Source organism: Aegilops tauschii, chromosome 2 (genome assembly GCF_002575655.3).
Source record: "Aegilops tauschii subsp. strangulata cultivar AL8/78 chromosome 2, Aet v6.0, whole genome shotgun sequence".
Classification (NCBI taxonomy): domain Eukaryota; kingdom Viridiplantae; phylum Streptophyta; class Magnoliopsida; order Poales; family Poaceae; genus Aegilops; species Aegilops tauschii.
In genome coordinates this window covers 588,499,111-588,508,017 of record NC_053036.3, presented here as the reverse complement: position 1 = coordinate 588,508,017, position 8,907 = coordinate 588,499,111, and the positions used below count along the sequence as shown (strand labels likewise).

Sequence of the window (8,907 nt, the reverse complement as noted above, 5' to 3'; positions counted from 1 at the left end):
TTTCTTCATGACTTATACAAGTTCCTCAGACTATGAGATTATGCAACTCCCGAATACCGGAGAAACACTTTGTGTGCTACCAAACGTCACAACGTAAAAGGGTGATTATAAAGGTGCTCTACAGGTGTCTCCAAAGGTGTTTATTGGGTTGGCATAGATCGAGATTAGGATTTGTCACTCCGTGTTTCGGAGAGGTATCTCTGGACCCTCTCGGTAATACTCATCACTATAAGCCTTGCAAGCATTGTGACTAATGAGTTAGTTGCGGGGTGAAGTTTTTTGCTATATACTCCTGAAATGGAACTCAATTTGAACTGCGTAAAAACCTCAAAGAAATAATTTTATGGTCCTTCTTGGCTTAATCAACCATGAATTCCTGGTTGGGCAGCACATTGTTGAAGAACTTGTTGTTTCTGTGCCTCCAAGTACACCAGGCATGCATCAAGCATGAAACCTCAAAGAAAAAGGGGCACTGGAAATTTTGTTTCCCCTGATACATCATCTCTGCTCTGGCATGCCCAGCCGTAGCTGCCAGATAAGACCCATTCATTGCCCAACAGGTGTTGCTGAAAGCACACTGAAGAAAGAAGTGTCGTGATGTCTCCTCTGTGTTCTCCAAATCCACACTAGAGCATCCTTCTTGATAGCATTTACTGTCTTTTAAGCCACCTCTCCGAGCATCATAACCCCGTGGGCAAGTTTCTCCTTGCTCCTTTTGCAATTAGCATGCATGTGGCACTGTTCTGATAACCATTGCAACATGATAACTTTCATCACATGGGGTACTTGATTTGTCACTGTTCAGTTTTGTTAAAGAAGAGAAAATGCAAGTGATTTTGCCAAGGTGTGCATTGGTTTTCGTATTGTTGGGGCTCACTTTTATCATGTGTGGTATGGTGTGTCAACGTCGACTTCTGTTAGAGAAGAGAAAATGCGAGTGTGTGCATGGGTTTTTGTATCGCTAGTTTCGACAGATTTTAGAATAACTGACAAGGATAGTGGTGGACTTAATCTTGTCAGTTGTGATGCATTTGTGAACTTGTTCGTGCTAGGTCAAGAATGTGCATGGGTAGACAGTTCTTTTTGCAGATTCGGTAGCTCGTTAAATACATCTTGATAATCGGTTGTGTATTTCTGTTTTCTATGCAATCATATTGATTTAGTTTTCTTCTTGTGTATTTCTGCTTTGATCATATTGATTTAGTTAGTATTCTTTTTGCGGGGGATTTGGTTAGTAGTTTAGTAGTCAATGATCTGATATCTGTTTTTCTACTTGCCCTTTTGCTAGGCCTAAATGGTTCTCATGTCACAGAGAAGGAGCGGAGTCTAAATTAATTTTATCTATATCGCGCTTTCCTTGTGGCAGCGGCACTATTTTCAAGGCAGTGTCAAGCTTTAAAATTATTGTAATCATTTTATAGCTAAATTTCTGTAATCTTTATGTTTCAAAAAAATACTAGTTGATGTATCCTTTTTATACTGTCAAATTGTTGTAACTACTAATTTATCTGCAACTCTTCCTATATCACTAGTCCCGTGGACAGCTTACACCTGAACTATACCAAGCTAACAGAACTTTACCTGTTTTCTATCATGCATAATCCTAATATATTTTTTATATTAGCATAAGCTTTATAGTGATAGTCCTGATGCTAAGGTATTTCCTCCAGCTCATCGCCCTCATTCCCCTTACCTGCTTATTCCTTCCAACAGGAAATCAACTTTTTCATCAATTGCTCAACTGAAATCAGTTCTTACAAACATCAAGATGAGACAGGAGAGTTTTAGCAGGAAACCCGCTACGAGTGCTCGCCATCGAAACACCCACTACGGGGCAAAAACCTACTAACACTATGAATCTAGTTCAGAATAACAGACCAAACGACAGGGAAAACAGTAGCCAAAACACGTCCAAAAAAAAAAGTAACCAAACTATTAAGTATGGTACATAAATATAAGAGTGTTTAGATAACTAGAGTAGTGATCTAAACACTCTTATATTAGTTTACGGAGGGAGTATAATTCAACCAGGAAGATGGCATCGTCTCGTCATTCAGCTGGCAAGTTGCAGACTCGCAGTATTGCAGAGTTGGAGGAACGTGTGTCTGTCCACATTACCTGGTCCTGTTGCCATTCAACAATAATAGATACAACTGAATCAGCCCAACGTAAAACGTAGCCATCATGGTATCTGTTTACTTGTAGAAGTAAAAAAGCAGACTTTGAGTTCATTACCAGCAAACAGGAGCTAGTTGGCGGTGGCGAGTCACTGACATCAATCTCGCTATTCCCGTACTCCTGCAGAGGAGATATGGGAGGGGAAGACAGACAAATGAATAAGAGTGACAAATGAAATGACAAAAAACAGACAAATTGTTGCCAAAGGTGTATACCTCGTCAGTCATGTCCTCGCCGCTCTCCTCGCTTCTCTCCTTGTCACCCTTAATGATGTTTTCAGTTGATGTCTTATAAACGTCAACTTGAAGAGCGTGGAGGTTGGGATGCAAGGCGACGGCTTTTTGAACTGCAGCCTCCACCGCCTCCACTTCGCCCAGAGTTGCACAACGACAGTTAGTTTCGACATGGAGGTGTACAAGGCCTGAGAGATGTTCGATGCCAAGGTCAGCACCATCACATTTCCTGGACATAACTCGGCTTGCAGTCCAGGAAAGATGGAGGCGTCGGAGTGCTGGCAGAGCACCTTGTGCAAATGATATCCCTGTTCCAGAGCTTAGCACAATTTCATAGTGGAGCACCTTTAGAAGCTTAAACCCGTCGCCACCAACGGTGAGCTTTTCCCTGACTCCAATCCGATGGTATAGGGTTAGCCCAAGGTGAGTCAGACAAGGCATCCGCATAAGGAGATGCAGGTCCTTCTCATCAAATTGTCTGACTTTTATGACTAGTTTGACTATGCTGTTCAGGGAAGCCATTCCCTTGGGAACCCGGTGAATAAGTGTAGATATTTCAACATCTTGGAGGTGCGGAAAGGTACAAGCAGGATCCCTGAACAGATTTTCTCCTACACTTCCAGTAATATGAAGATGTTGAAGGTTGTGTTCGCCCAACTCATTTAGAGAAGACACCAGAATTCTCACAAGTGCTTCTGCATAATCACCATTTTTGGCCTGGAGAAGAGCAACAGAACAAGGCATATAGATTCTTCTCAGGTTTATTAGATTCCGAAGTTGTTCTGCAAATTTCACTGGGTTGTCAACATAGCTGATAGCTGATACTTCCTCCAAGGCATGCATTCTTCCAAACACATCTGCGTGCAACATAAGTCTGTCATGGACGAACAGGTGTACCAGCTTCCGCAGCCTAACCACAGTTGATGGCAGCACTGTGAGTGAATAACAACGCCGCAAATCAAGAGTCTCCAAGTACTGTAGCATCCCGATTTCTTCAGGAAGCTCTGTGATTTCTGAACTGTGAAGTCTTAAATACCTCAGCTGAGATAAACTTCCTATATTCTGTATTTGCTTTTTTCCGAACCAGATACAAGAACCTTCACGTAGATCCAACACCCGCAAAGAAAGGAAGTTAACCACTAGGGGTATCTGCTTAAATTTCCCGAACACATGCAGTGAGCGAGCATGCAACTCACTTCTTCCGATGGCATCAACTGCTACTTTTTGTTGTTGGACATTAGAGTGAATAGAGATATTATAAGTTGAAGCACCATATCATGAACCTGGCAACACTGTATAGAGCTGTCATAGTTCATATCAACCAGTTGGAGCATACTTCTATTGACAAGTTCATTAAGATAGTTCTCTGCTTCTTGACCCAAATTTCCCCACCGTGTATCAATGAATCCTTCAGCTATCCACTTCCATTTTAGTTCTTCGCACTCAATATGGTGATCCTCCGGATATATACACAAGTACAATAAGCAAGTCTTCAAGTGCTGTGGAAGATCCCAATAACTAAGTAACAATATATCTCTCATAGATTTTAAACTATCATCATTTTGTGAAGAGTCGATGCCAATGGAATCTTGCAGTCTCTCCCATTCATCCTTGATTCGTGGTTTATTGGCTAGCAAACTTGCAATTGTAATTATAGCCAATGGCAGTCCACTGCATTTTTTTAACAATTTAGCTGAAACCGTCTTCAGATGAGGAGGGCATGCATTGCCCAGGCCGAAAATTCTCTTAAAAAACAGTCTTTCAGAATCAATACTACTCAGATGTGCCATTTGATATAGCTGGTCACCAGAATTACAACAACATGACTTGGCAACATTGGTAATTCGGGTAGTAGTAATTATTCTGCTACCGTTATCATTCACAGGAAAGGAAGCCTTGATAAATTTCCAGTCTTGTTCTCTCCATACATCATCAATAACAATTAAGTACCTGTATGCAATTTCACACTTGTAAGATCATGGCCACAAATATACGTTGACTTGTACTGCCCCTTATTATTATGTTTTGAGCAAATAAATGTTTTTTTAATATCAACTACTCCCTCCTATCCATATTAATACCGAAAAAGGCTCGCGCCCCGCTTTATATATAAAGCAACGACCAATCATCATACAACTCCACACACCCCACTCCGGCAACACAACACACACGCACTCAAGGCACGATACAAGGGTGATAAGAACAGCCACACAGAGAAGCTGTGTATGACGAGTCGGAGCTTCAAGATGGCGCCTTCACGAATTGACCGACACCAAAATGCCGCCACTGCCCAATCCAGGGATCGGGGTTTCCCTCGGAGCAACAAAGGAGACGAAGAAGAGCCATGACGACGCCTTCAAGAAGGGAACGACGTCATAGACGCCGTCACCGACGACCTGGCAAAGCCAGAATGGGTTTTCACCCTGGCACACCCTCTGCATCTCCCAGACTGAGTACACCAAGCCCGTGCAACGCACCACCGTCACCGGCCGCCGCACACAGACCACCATGCTGCCTGCACGACCATGGCAGCCAGTTCACACCCTAGCCGCGAGCTCCGCCCACGAGCACCATAGCTACCAGCACCAAGGCTGCCGCCCCGGAATCCAAGACCACGACGCCGCCCCCACCCAAGATGCGCAGCTACGACGACCAAAGAGAGAAGCGGAAAGGAGCCTCCTTTCCCACCTCTGGGCGTTCCCCAGCCTCGGGACCCACCCTCGGGCCGGCCAGATCTGGCCGCCACCGCCCCGCCCCATCGCTCCCTGGCAATGGACGAGCTCCCCGGTGGCACACAACAAACCGATGGGAGGCAAGGACGATTCCGCGGCCAACCTCGCGGGGGAATCATCCCTCAATGATGGATGACGACTAGGAGAGGACTAACCCTCCAACGAAGATAGCACATGCACGACGAGGAAAGGAGGAGGAGGCCGAAACGGTCCGCCTGCAGACGAGCCGACGCCGAAGAAGCCGGTTGTCGCCGCAGCCGGAGCCACTGAGCTACCGTTTAGTGTCGCGCTGCAGAAAGGCCACCGCATAGGACCTCGCCGTGCCACCACCACCCACGGCCAGAGTAGCAACCACGCCCAGCTCTCTCTCAGTTTACAGGGCGTGCGCGTACCCCTAGGTCGTCAATTTGACCAACCTAATACAAATCATATATTACAAAAAATATACCAACATAAACTTCGGAGTTTCTACTTTCAAAAGGTATAATTTTTGTGTTATATAGTTTATATTAGAGTGATAAAATTGACAACCTAGGTATACGCGCAGGACTTGTAAACTGAAACGGAGGTAGGGAAAGTGTGGAAATATCTCGCTGCAAGTTTTGAGAGCAGAAAGTAATCTACTCCACAGAATTTGCCCCGTATGATTCCCAAACTCCAATCAAGATTACTCAAACAGAAAAACTCCAATCAAGAGGATGGGCAGCGGGAAGCGGGCACGGCATCCGCGGGTCCACGCCAGCCGCCGGCGCCGTCCGGCCGTCGAGCACCGCTTTTGCAGTCCGTCGCCGAGCACCACATCCGCAGTTCGCATGTCGACACCAGCCGCCGCCGCCAGGCACTGCGTCCGCACGTCCACACCAGCCTCCGGCACGCATTGTTTTGCTCATGCCATGGACTCCATGTAACTCTCGATTCCATCCAGTAGGCCTTCCGTTCCTTGGCATGTTGGGTCGAGATCCAGTATTTTGGCTCGCTGAATCGAAGCTGCAAACCTACGTTTCCGGGGTCACGTTCCCGTCACTGAATCGCGTCGTTCCCTATGTCGACCCCGACCCTCGATCCGGGTCGATGTTCCCGGTACAGGGGACGTGGCACCGTTCCCCGTTCCCGGCAACTATGAGGGAGGGAGCCGGGGCAGAGGCTGACCCGAGGCCACCGAGCAGGGGGGCTCCCCGCGATACCCACCACCCGTGCGTGGCAGGAAGTCGCTCTGCCGCCGCATGCACCACGCGGCCTTTGGCCAGGGACGCCACCGGCGGAGGTGAGGTGTCGGGGGCGGCGGCGCTAGGGTTGTCTCCTGAGGACGCCCGTGGGAGCAGACCTATCCATATTAATTGACAACTTTATACTAAGCCAGCGTCAATTAATATGGATCGGAGAAAGTACTATATATGTACTTTGGGCATGCAAAGTCAATCAAAGATTAAATCTGTATAAATGCTTTCCAGCGGTGTAAATCCCTATTTGTGATTGCTTATCTTGATGATGGATAGCTCTGTCTTTTCAACTCAAGACTTCGCTGTTGTATTTCACATATGTCTAGCGTTGGCTTTGAAAAGTTCCAGGGATGTGAGGCAGGTTCTACTGGTGCAAGTCCGTGAAATGGACAGTGCCGCGTCGGAAGGGTTGGGATTAACTTAAAGTTTTGCTAAAGCACATCTAGAAGTGCTCTAAGTATTGCACATCTAAGTCTCATGTCATTGATTTTACACAGAGATTTGTGCAAACATTTTCTTTTGTCGTTTTTCTTTTCCTTCCTTATTTGATTGAGCCACTTAGATGTGCAATAACTAGGGCACCGATGTGCCCTAGTACTTATTTAATTAGATTCAGTTTTGCTAAAGCATTCTCATTAGTCTTTTTTTCTTCTAGTATGATTGAGTCCCTTAGATGTGCAACAACCAGAGCACGTCTAGATGTGCCCTAGACAAACCCCTTAACAATTAGTTAATATAATTACGGTTTAAAACTATGAAAGAATAAATCTACCTCCGATTGAGAATTACTAGTATGCCCTTGAGTGAAAATTTGATCGATCAGTATTGATCATTGGATCAACTAAATACTACCCACTGTAAAATGTCTCTATCTTTTTTTTTTGGTTGTAAAATGTCTCTATCTTAAATATGTTAATTACCTCTTCATGAACTAGCAAGTTATTTATTTATTTATTTAACTATAGAAAATTTTAATCATTTTGGGGAACTGTTTTTTTTTGCGGGTAATCATTTTGGGGAACTTTGTGTACAATAATTACCATGGCTCGTGGGAGCTTTTTAAAACATTTTTTGGTCGTGATTTTTTGATACATAAGTTGGCTCGAATACATTCTGTATTTTTTATTTTATCATTTCTTTTATGAAAATATTTGATTTCTGACCAGCCTTCGAGTAATAAGAAAATCTGACCAGCCTAGATGAATTGATGATGCCAAGGAATCACAAATTTCGACAGAAAGCTAGAGAATAGGTAATAAATTTTAACCACCTAAAAATGTTTAAATGGATCACGGAGTGAGACGGGAGATTGGGAATTAAAATGAGTCACATGTACTCCCTCCATTCCAAAAGAAATGGCGTGATTTTATAGTTCAAACTTAAATTAAAACTATGACACTTATTTTGAAACGGAGGAAGTATATATATGGATATATGGTCTATAATCACATACCTCTTTCCTGTCAAGATCTCTGAGATTTTTCGGATCACTTGTTCCTTCTCCCAGTTCTGCGATTGACATTCTGCAAACTCCTTTTTGCCGATCTGAGAGAGGATATCCTTCAAGAGCTTCTCCAGATCAAGGGTACACGACACCGATACGCAAGCTCGGTACTGAAAGTTTCCCCCAATCTTGCGATAGGCTTCCATAGCAAGGGTCGTCTTCCCCAGCCCTGCACATCCGACGATGGATACCACTTTGCGCTCATTGCTCTCCTCCGTCAACCAAGCGATAACCTGATTCAGTGGGCCATCAATCGCCACCAAACCCTTGACCTCCTCATACATAGTGGTTAGCCGGGGGTCTAGTTCGACGACGGGCTTTCTTGGTTTGCGATTGTCAAGCGTGTATCTATCACGCCGCTTGCTCTCCTCCATGACGCGGGCCTTGAGTTCTTGGATCTCGGTTGCGATATCATGGCGCTTCCACAGGGTCTTGAGCCGGACCACCGTCCTCTTCACGAACCCGCGCTTAACATCGCCATTGCCAAGGCGGTCAATGAAGCGGTCGATGCAGTTTTCTATATCGTAGGTGAGCTCGCGCAGCTTGCCTTTCCAGTCCTTCTCCATGGGCTCAAGCTTTTGCATGTCAGCCAGTGTCTCCAGCAGAGCATGCATGCTGCGGAGCTCGCGCTCGAGGAACGCGACCTCCTTGCGCACGCTCTTGAGCAGCGTGTACTCGCCGCTGAGCAAGGTGGTGAGCTTGCCGAGGAGGGAGCTCATCGCCCCCGTCCCGGCGCCTACACCAGCCATCTCTTACTCTGCCTCTTGAGAAGAAGCTGCTAAAATCAGCGCTACGGTGGTGCGGTTCGATGGAGGAAGGGTTGTGTGCTTTTGCTTGAGCAGGGCTACGCCATTGCCTATCAGCGAGCACTGCATCTCGAGATGAATGGGTCTGCCTCACAATGAAGGTTGGCAGGTCATCTTTATTTTTTTCGGGGGCCTCTAGGTATTTCTTGGGCAAACCAACCACATGGTGCACCCAGTTGGTAGCATGTGCTGGCGCTAATACCCAGATTTGTTGTCGTTTATTCGTGCGTGCTA

At 45.5% G+C, this 8,907-nt stretch overlaps 1 pseudogene; it reads right to left on the bottom strand.

The window, feature by feature from the left end:
- Positions 1-1,615: 1,615 nt before the first annotated feature.
- Positions 1,616-8,660, bottom strand: LOC109758678 (disease resistance protein RGA5-like; annotated as a pseudogene).
- Between the last annotated feature and the right edge of the window lie 247 nt (positions 8,661-8,907).